This window comes from Meles meles, chromosome 15 (assembly GCF_922984935.1).
Source record: "Meles meles chromosome 15, mMelMel3.1 paternal haplotype, whole genome shotgun sequence".
NCBI classification, from domain to species: Eukaryota; Metazoa; Chordata; class Mammalia; order Carnivora; family Mustelidae; genus Meles; species Meles meles.
In genome coordinates this window covers 82151263-82159474 of record NC_060080.1, presented here as the reverse complement: position 1 = coordinate 82159474, position 8212 = coordinate 82151263, and the positions used below count along the sequence as shown (strand labels likewise).

The window sequence follows — 8212 nt, the reverse complement described above, 5'->3', positions numbered from 1 at the left end:
ATGTTCCTCTCATTTAGTACTCTGAATATATTTTGCCAGCCCTTTCTGGATTGCCAGGTCTCTGTGGACAGGTCTGACGTTATTTTAATTGGCTTTCCTCTGTATGTAAGGAGCCTCTTTGTCTAGCTGCTTTTAAGAGGGTCTGTCTAGAATCATAATTCTCCATTCTTACTATCAGGTGTCATTAGGACTTTCGAGAATCTATAATCTTGGGGGGAAAACATTCTGCCTCTAGTACATGAATGTTGTTTCCATTCATGAGATTAGGAAAATTTTCATAGACAACTTGTTCCACTATATCTTCTAGACTTCTTGCTTTCTCCTTCCCTTCAGGGATTCCAATAATTCTGACATTGGAACGTTACATGGCATCATTTATTTCCCTGATTCTGTTTTCATGGCTTCTGAGCTGTTTGTTCCAGGCTTCCTCCTGATCCTTTCTCTCTATCTGTTTGTCCTCCAGATCACTAATTCTGTCTTCTGTCTCAGTTACCCTAGCTTTTAGAGAATTTAGATTAGATTGGAATTCATTGAGAGCATTTTGAACATCATCCCTGGTGGCTTTCAGTTCTGCCCTAACATTGTGAACATCATCCCTGGTGGGGATGGCTTTCAGTTCTGCCCTAACATTGTGAACATCATCCCTGGTGGCTTTCAGTTCTGCCCTAATCAATTCCATTTGGTCATCCATGACTTTCTCCAACCTAGCTATTGCCTGGATAATTGTTAGCCTGAATTCCTTTTCTGACATATTGTCTATGTCAATAACCATTAGCTCTGTTGCAGAAGGCCCATCCTCTGTATTTTTCTTCTGTTGGGCATTCATCCTCCTAGTCATTTTGGTAAGAGATGACTAAACAGATGCAGCTGGATGAATCGATTGTGGTGCAGTCAAGGTGCACCCTGGAACGCTTCTGTGCAATCAGGATTCCCCACCCAAATGAGAGTAAAATGAAAAGAAAAAGAAATAGAGAAGAAAGAAAAAAAAAAAGAAAAGAAATGAAAACAGTAAAAAAAAAAAAAAGAGAGAGAGAGAGACAGGAAAAAAAGGGAAGATAAAAGAGAAGGCTCAGCCCAAATGGGCCCCAAGTTAAGATTTATGAAATATACAAACAAAAGCAGACAAACAAAAGGACTGATAAAAGTATATGACAAGAGGAAAAAAAATATATATATATAAAAGCAAAAAAAAAAAAAAAAAAAGGAAGAACCTGATCAGAAAGAACCCCAAGTATAAGATTTATGTACTGTCAAGACAAACACAAATACACAGAAACACTGGCGGAAGGAAAAGATGGGAGAGTGGTTGTAAATTCTCAGTGTGGGTGAGGAAGGTTATTTTGATTCTTCCTGGATGTATCTTGATGTTTTTGTTAAGGGACTCAACTTTCCTAAGATAAAAGGGGATTAAAAATTGGTTTGCCTATAGGGGTAGCATTGATTGGGGAAAGGGGATTACCTTGAAGTTTATATGTATATTAGAAAATAAGAACTAAAAAAGAATAAACTAGACTAAACTAAATTAAATTTTAAAAAAATTTAAAAAATAGAAAAGCAAAAGAAAAACACGGTTGTATGTATCAAAAAGTTCAGGTCAGTAGGTTATTAAGGAATTTGATGTACTGGACATTTCACTGTGATGGTAAATAGGTTAAAAAATTATCTATATGTATTAAAAAATGAACCAGAATAGTGGTAAAGTGTTAAAAATAAAAGTTGTATTTATGAAGTAGTGGTGGTGTTCTCTTGTCGTCTTCTTTTTTTTTTTTTTCCTTCCTTCCTGGTTGGTTTTCTGGGGTAGGGGCCTGCCACGTGGGTTTTCAGACAATGATGTTCCCTGAGTTAAGTCCTCCTGCCCCCCTCATGGGGGTGGGTTCTGAAGAAACCGTTTTTTTCAGGCTTTTGTTCTCTGGAGGTTTTTATGTTTGTTCATCTGTTTTCTCTCGCCTTGACAGCTTTTGATGGTTTTTGGAGGTTTAGAGCAGAGCAAACTGCACCCAGACCTCCCTCTCAGAGAGAAGCCTCAGAATGCTCTGCAGAGCTGCTGGCAGAGTAGGTTCCGTGTCACGGTCCCTGGGGATGCAGGAGCTCCTCGTTGTACCCAAAACCACGGCAGCGGCGGCTGTCGTGGCAGCTCCAGACCGCCAGAGAGGTTCCAAACAGCGATCACACACTGAGATTTTCCCGCTGGCCTGGGCTGGGAGTGCCTGGTTTTTCCCGGTCCGAGAGCTCCCGGCTAGCACCTGTGAGCACCTCTCCCAGGGGAAGGTGTGGGGCACGCACATCTCAGGCTCTGATCCCTCTGCGTGGGTCTAAGAGCGCCAGGCTAATGCCTGCCCGCACCTCTCTCAAGGGTGTGGTGCATGCGCAGCCCAGGAACGCCATCTGGCAAGGCTGCCAGCCCCTCACGGGAGCCGTACCCCACACATTCTCAGGCATGCTGGCAGCTCAGGCTGGCTGGCGGCTCAGGGACCAAGACCTGGTTTCTCTGCCTCACTCTCTCTGGCTCAGCACCAGGGGAGGCTGTCCTGGGTCCGGAGACTTAAGCCCCTGTCCCTAACCGCCCCGATTCCCACAATTTCCCCATGTGATCCTTTGCTCTTTTTTTTGAGTGCTTTCAACCAGACTCCAAGTTAATGCTGGTCCCCAGACGCAGGGCACTCTCATACTGGGGTATTACTTTCCAATCCGTCGCCTCTGGTGGCTCCCTCCCCCTTTTGTTTATCTTCCGATATCAGTCCAATGTTCCCACTCCACTTTACCTGCCCACTGGCGTCTTCTGCTCCTGTAGAGATCCAGACGTGTATAATTCTGATCTCAGCCTGATTTCATGGGTGATCGGAGTTCTTTGGTAGGTAATCAGCTCACTTTAGGGTACAGGTTGACACGGTGCCTCCTCCTACTTCCCTGCCATCTTGACCTACCCTAAATAGGAAAATAGTTTTAATTGAAAGATATGAATAAAAAATATAAATGGTTAATAAGCACATGAACAGAAGATAAATTCCACTAATACTTAAGGCAGTAGTGAGCTATCAGGCTTGCCCATTGCATAAAACAAAACATGTATTCAACCCACCTTTTGGAAACAAAAGTCACAGATAAGCTTCCAAAGAAAAATTTTCATTTCCATTTTAACATTATATTTACAGAATGCACCTTGTCATGCAATATGTGTTATGTTTTTACCACAACTCCTTGAGATAGACAGAATTCTCTCTAATTTAAAATTAAAAATGAGATGCAGTCTGATTGAATTCCTCAAGGTTAAAACACTGGTTAGAAATGCAAAACTAAGGACTGTAATTCCACTGCCAACAACAACATTCAGAGGTCACAGCTTTAGAGATGTGCTCTCAATCACTGGTGTGTTTTAGGATGCGTGCTGGTGTTGTGTAAAAAGCCCAGGGCGGGAAGAGTCAGGAAGCCGAAGATCGAGCCTTATTTCTCCTAACTAGTCCACCACACTACCATGGACTTTTATTTCCTCATCTGTAAACTGGCATTGGGTCGGACGTGATGACATTGCCAACATTCCTTCTGGCTGTCACGGTTGATGTTTCTATACACCTAGTGACCATGTCACCAAAGGATCTTGTTTGCAACTTATTCAGCATGACTGTCGAGGTGTATTCTGAGCGTGTTGTTGTGCCTTTACAATGCCCTGTCCTTAGTGGGATGGGCTTCCTCAAGACTTTCCCAGGGCACCAAATCACATCTAATAATATTTAAAAAGGGAGGACACTTGCCTACTTGGGATAGTCATGCTCACTTAGTTGAGATGCCTCTAGATGACTGTGTGGTATTATCTAAAGAATGTGGGGTGACTGAGCACTGGTGAGGACATGGCCTTCAAAGAATTCTGTTAATACCATGCTGGCAGAGAAGCACGGAGGGCAAACTCTTCCCCAGTCAAATCATCTCTCCTAGTTGAGCAGAATCCCTTCTCCCAGGAAGATTACTCCTTAGTGCTCTAGGAAAGATCAAGTAGTAGAGGGCACTCTGGCTTCCAGAGAGAAGGTACTCATGGATAGCCAGGTCTGGTGTACTGAGTGCTCAATGGAAGTGTGTACCACAGCAGACAAAGTTCTAGGGTGTCTGCCAGAGAGAATTTTATAATCTACATTAGAAGACAAATCCATATAAAGGAAGGAGGCAGGAGCTGAATCTGAGGCCCAATGAAATTCTTCATTGTGTATAAACATACACATACAATTTAGCCAGAATTTGAAGGGAAAACACAGAGCCATAGATTCTTCTTTACCAACTCCATACCCTCAACAGAAAGTGCTGACTGGAACACCTGACTGTTTTTAGCCATCAGTCTCTCTCTTGGATTAAATGAGGTCTCTGCTTCTTTGGTTTCTTGAGGTGTTCTAGTGAGGTTTGTTGCCTTCGTATGATGAAAAACTTAACACTTTTTAATATAGTTTAGTATAGTTTGAATACAGTTCAATATAGTTTGGATATAAATCTTGACTTTTCCTCCACTTGGCCTTTATGATACTATTTTCCTTCCAAGTGGCATTAAAGGAAATTTTATAAAAGAGAATTTTATTATTTTAAGACCCAAACGAAAGCACATTTAATTTTTTCTCACTGTTTTGGATGTACAGTCTTGTGAATTGTGAATTGTTTCCTTTCTGGGGAGATTTTGGCTTTATCTGATATACATTCATATCATTTAATAGTGAACATTTCCTAGAAGACTCATAATATTTTCTCAGTGGTTGAACATTCCATACATACAATTTATTCCTAACCCAAATACTCCCAGACTGCATGTCCCATATACTCACTGCAGTTGCCAACAGCAGACTTCTGCTATTTAATTTATGTGTTTTCAGAGAGAGGGGTGGAGCTTTTAAATCAGTCATTTAACACAAATACATTTAATTATTGATTTTTAGCAGTTTACATTACATTTAAGCTCAGTAACAACCTTCAGATTTCTTCCATGCAAAGCAAGAATGTTCCATGCCCTTGATTTAACCCCCTCTGAACCAGGTGCTTATCTACACTATTAGCAAAAGTATTTTACAACACACAGCCAATCCCTAGAGTTACTTCTCTCCACTATATCACCAAGGCACTCAAACTGAGGCAAGAGACAAATGGTAGTTAAGGGAAAGAGTATGGTGGGGCAGGTGGACTTCAGCACCCCAAAGAGAGACCTGACTCTTTAACAAGGGCAAGCATTTATTTAGAGCTCTTTCTTTTCCCTTGGTACCTCTTCACCCCCATGTTTGACCTGTTTTGAATAGTGAATTGACACCTTTCACTACAATGGAACTCAATAATTTAGGATGGAATAAAATATCACTGTCTATGATTTTCATTTTAAAATTTTAGGGGTGCCTTGGTGGCTCAGTTGGCTAGGCAGCTGCCTTTGGCTCAGGTCATGACCTCAGGGTCCTGGGATGAAATTCCATGTCAGGCTCCCTGCTCAGTGGGCAGTCTGCTTCTCTCTCTCCCTCTGCTTCTCCCCCTGCCTCTCCCTGCATGCTCATGCTCTCTCTCCCTCTCATCCTCCCTCTCTCTCAAGTAAGTAAAACATTTTAAAAAAAATAAGTAACATTTTAATTATTTTGCCCTTCTTATGAAATCCTTTGTTTATAAGACAATGCATTTATGTTTCATATTAGTTTAAAATACTTTAAGTGACCTTAGAAGATTGTCTCAATGTGGAAAGCAGAGCAACTATGTTTTTTTCTATTTGATACTGTTTCCTAGTAGGTACTCCATCAACAACAACTGTTCATCAGATAACTGCTAGAAATGCACTTTACAAAATAACCCATATAATACTTTCTCAGTATTCTGGTCCATCTGATGAGTGTTAAACATGCCAGCAATTCAAGTATTAAATAACTTGCTTCAGTCCAGAGTTGATGTCTTTCTCTTCAGGGCTGTATATGATTACATTATTTATTCTTCTAAATAAGGTCATCTTGTGATCCATTTTGTGCCCAAGAATCTCTACTCACCTAAAAGTTCAGATTTATTGGATCAATATATAAGGTTAAAGTTGTTCCACTACTTCCCAGCACAAGAATTTCTCCTCCTAGAGGTTCGGGTTATGCCTTGGATGCATTCCATGGAAGGGTTTTAATTCGCAATAATCGCGCCTCGGATAAACCTCATTGGGTACGATACTGCCACTGCGCAAAGCTTCCATGGAAGGGTTTTACATTTCACTCTTGACCTTGAAAGAACATGGGTATGAGAAAGGATTGTGGGTGAATTAATGAGGAAGGCAAAGTTCAATGAGAGTCTGAAAGCTGATCAAGTCTGCAGAAGTTACTTATTAGTCTGTGATTTTCCTTGGACCTCGGATTCAAAAGCTTTACAGTTTTCAGGAGGTACCGAACTCAATTTGTCTGGCCTTACAAGATGGTCTCCTGTTTCTTGCTCCCCATACAGTTTTTAATGGCACTTTAGAAAACTATGGTGATCTTTTGACCTCAACAGCTGGTAATGTAACAAAGCTGACTTTCGGATTTATAATGTATCTAAATATACTTTATAAGTATAAGACTAGCAGTGTCAAGCAAAGATTCAGAAGTATTTTATCATTTAAAAAATCCAGGAAAATAAAAAAAGTCAAATCATATCTAGTCATACATTTAAATAATTGCTTTTCTTTATAAAAATGCATTAAGAAATTGAGACAATGCCAGTAAATCTCCATATTTATTGTTGGCTATGGATTTTGCCCCCCAAAGTAATATATCAAAGCCCTAATGGCCCATGTGACTGTATTTGGACATTGGATTTTAAGGACGTAATGGCATCATAATGGTGGAGACTTAATCAGATGGGACTGATAGTCTTGGAAGAAGAGAAAGAGGCCTCTTTCTCTCTGTCTTTCTGTGCAAACAGAGGAAAGGTCATGTGAGGATCCAGTAAGAAGATGGCCACCTAAAAATGAGGAAGAGAGGCTTCATCAGAAACAGAACCCCAGGGGCGCCTGGGTGGCTCAGTGGGTTAAGCCACTGCCTTCGGCCCAGGTCATGATCCCAAAGTCCTGGGATTGAGCCCCACATCGTGCTCTCTGCTCAGCAGGGAGCCTGCTTCCCCCTCTCTCTCTGCCTGCTGATCTGCCTACCTGTGATCTCTCACTCTGTCAAATAAATAAATAAAAATCTCTAAAAAAAAAAAAAAAAAAAAAAACAGAAACAAAGAAACAGAACCCTGTCAGACCTTGAGCTTAGACTTTCCAGTCTGCAGAGCTACAGGAAAATAAATTTCTACTCTTTAAGTTATATAGTCTGTGGCATTTTGATATGGCGGCCCAAGCCTTCAGAATAGCTGTCATGTGGTTCTGTCTAGAATGCTTGGTTGTTGGCAAATCATGACGTGGAGCTCTAAAAAATCACTTTATTGGGTGGTCAGAAGGAAGTTCTAACCATGGTATAGCTCTAATTAGCATAAAACATTGTGAGATTAATATTCCAGGAATGTAAACCAAATGCATTATTTTAAACTAAACAATGGCTGAGTCTGTCTATTCACCACCAATGAAAGAGGATTCCTTAGGATTCATTTTGCCCAAGGTGGAGAGAGCTGCTCCCTGGAGAGAGCCTGGAGAACACTGTAGGAGAACTGTGCAGCTGTAACATTGTCAGGACCAACTTTCCTGGATTTGCAGAAGTTGTTCTGCCTTCTTCCACACAAGTAAGCATAGAGACAAACAGAAAACATTTACAGAAGTCAGAGATGATTACTAGAAACAAAAGAATGTATTGCATGGAGCACTGGGTGTGGTGCAAAAACAATGAATACTGTTACACTGAAAAGAAAAAAAAAATAATGTAACTGAGTCATCATCCACAAGCACAGAGAAGCTAAAGCTTAAGTGACTTGCCCACAGTGCTCATTCACAGGAAATAGTCAAAATCTGCAGTCAAATGCTCTGCCACTGAGCTATGCCCCCGGAAATATTCAAAATCTGAAACCAAGTCTCTTGACTTCCATCATCCATGCTCTTACCCATCCACTGCACATAACTCCTCTCCCTACATGAAGACTATGACTGAGCATACAAAAATGTATGTCACAGATTACATGGCCTAACAAAATGCTTTGTGATATCATATAATGTGTGCGTGTTACTCAATGGAAAACAACCTGAAATATGAGATAATTTTTAACACTGAAGCCATTTCAAACAGCTGCATATTAGAGTGGAACTGTTTTCCTTCCTTTATAA

The 8212-nt window shown here is 40.8% G+C and overlaps 1 pseudogene; it reads right to left on the bottom strand.

Moving 5' to 3' along the window:
• Positions 1–6018: 6018 nt before the first annotated feature.
• LOC123926234 lies at positions 6019–6173 on the bottom strand (annotated as a pseudogene).
• Positions 6174–8212: the final 2039 nt, after the last annotated feature.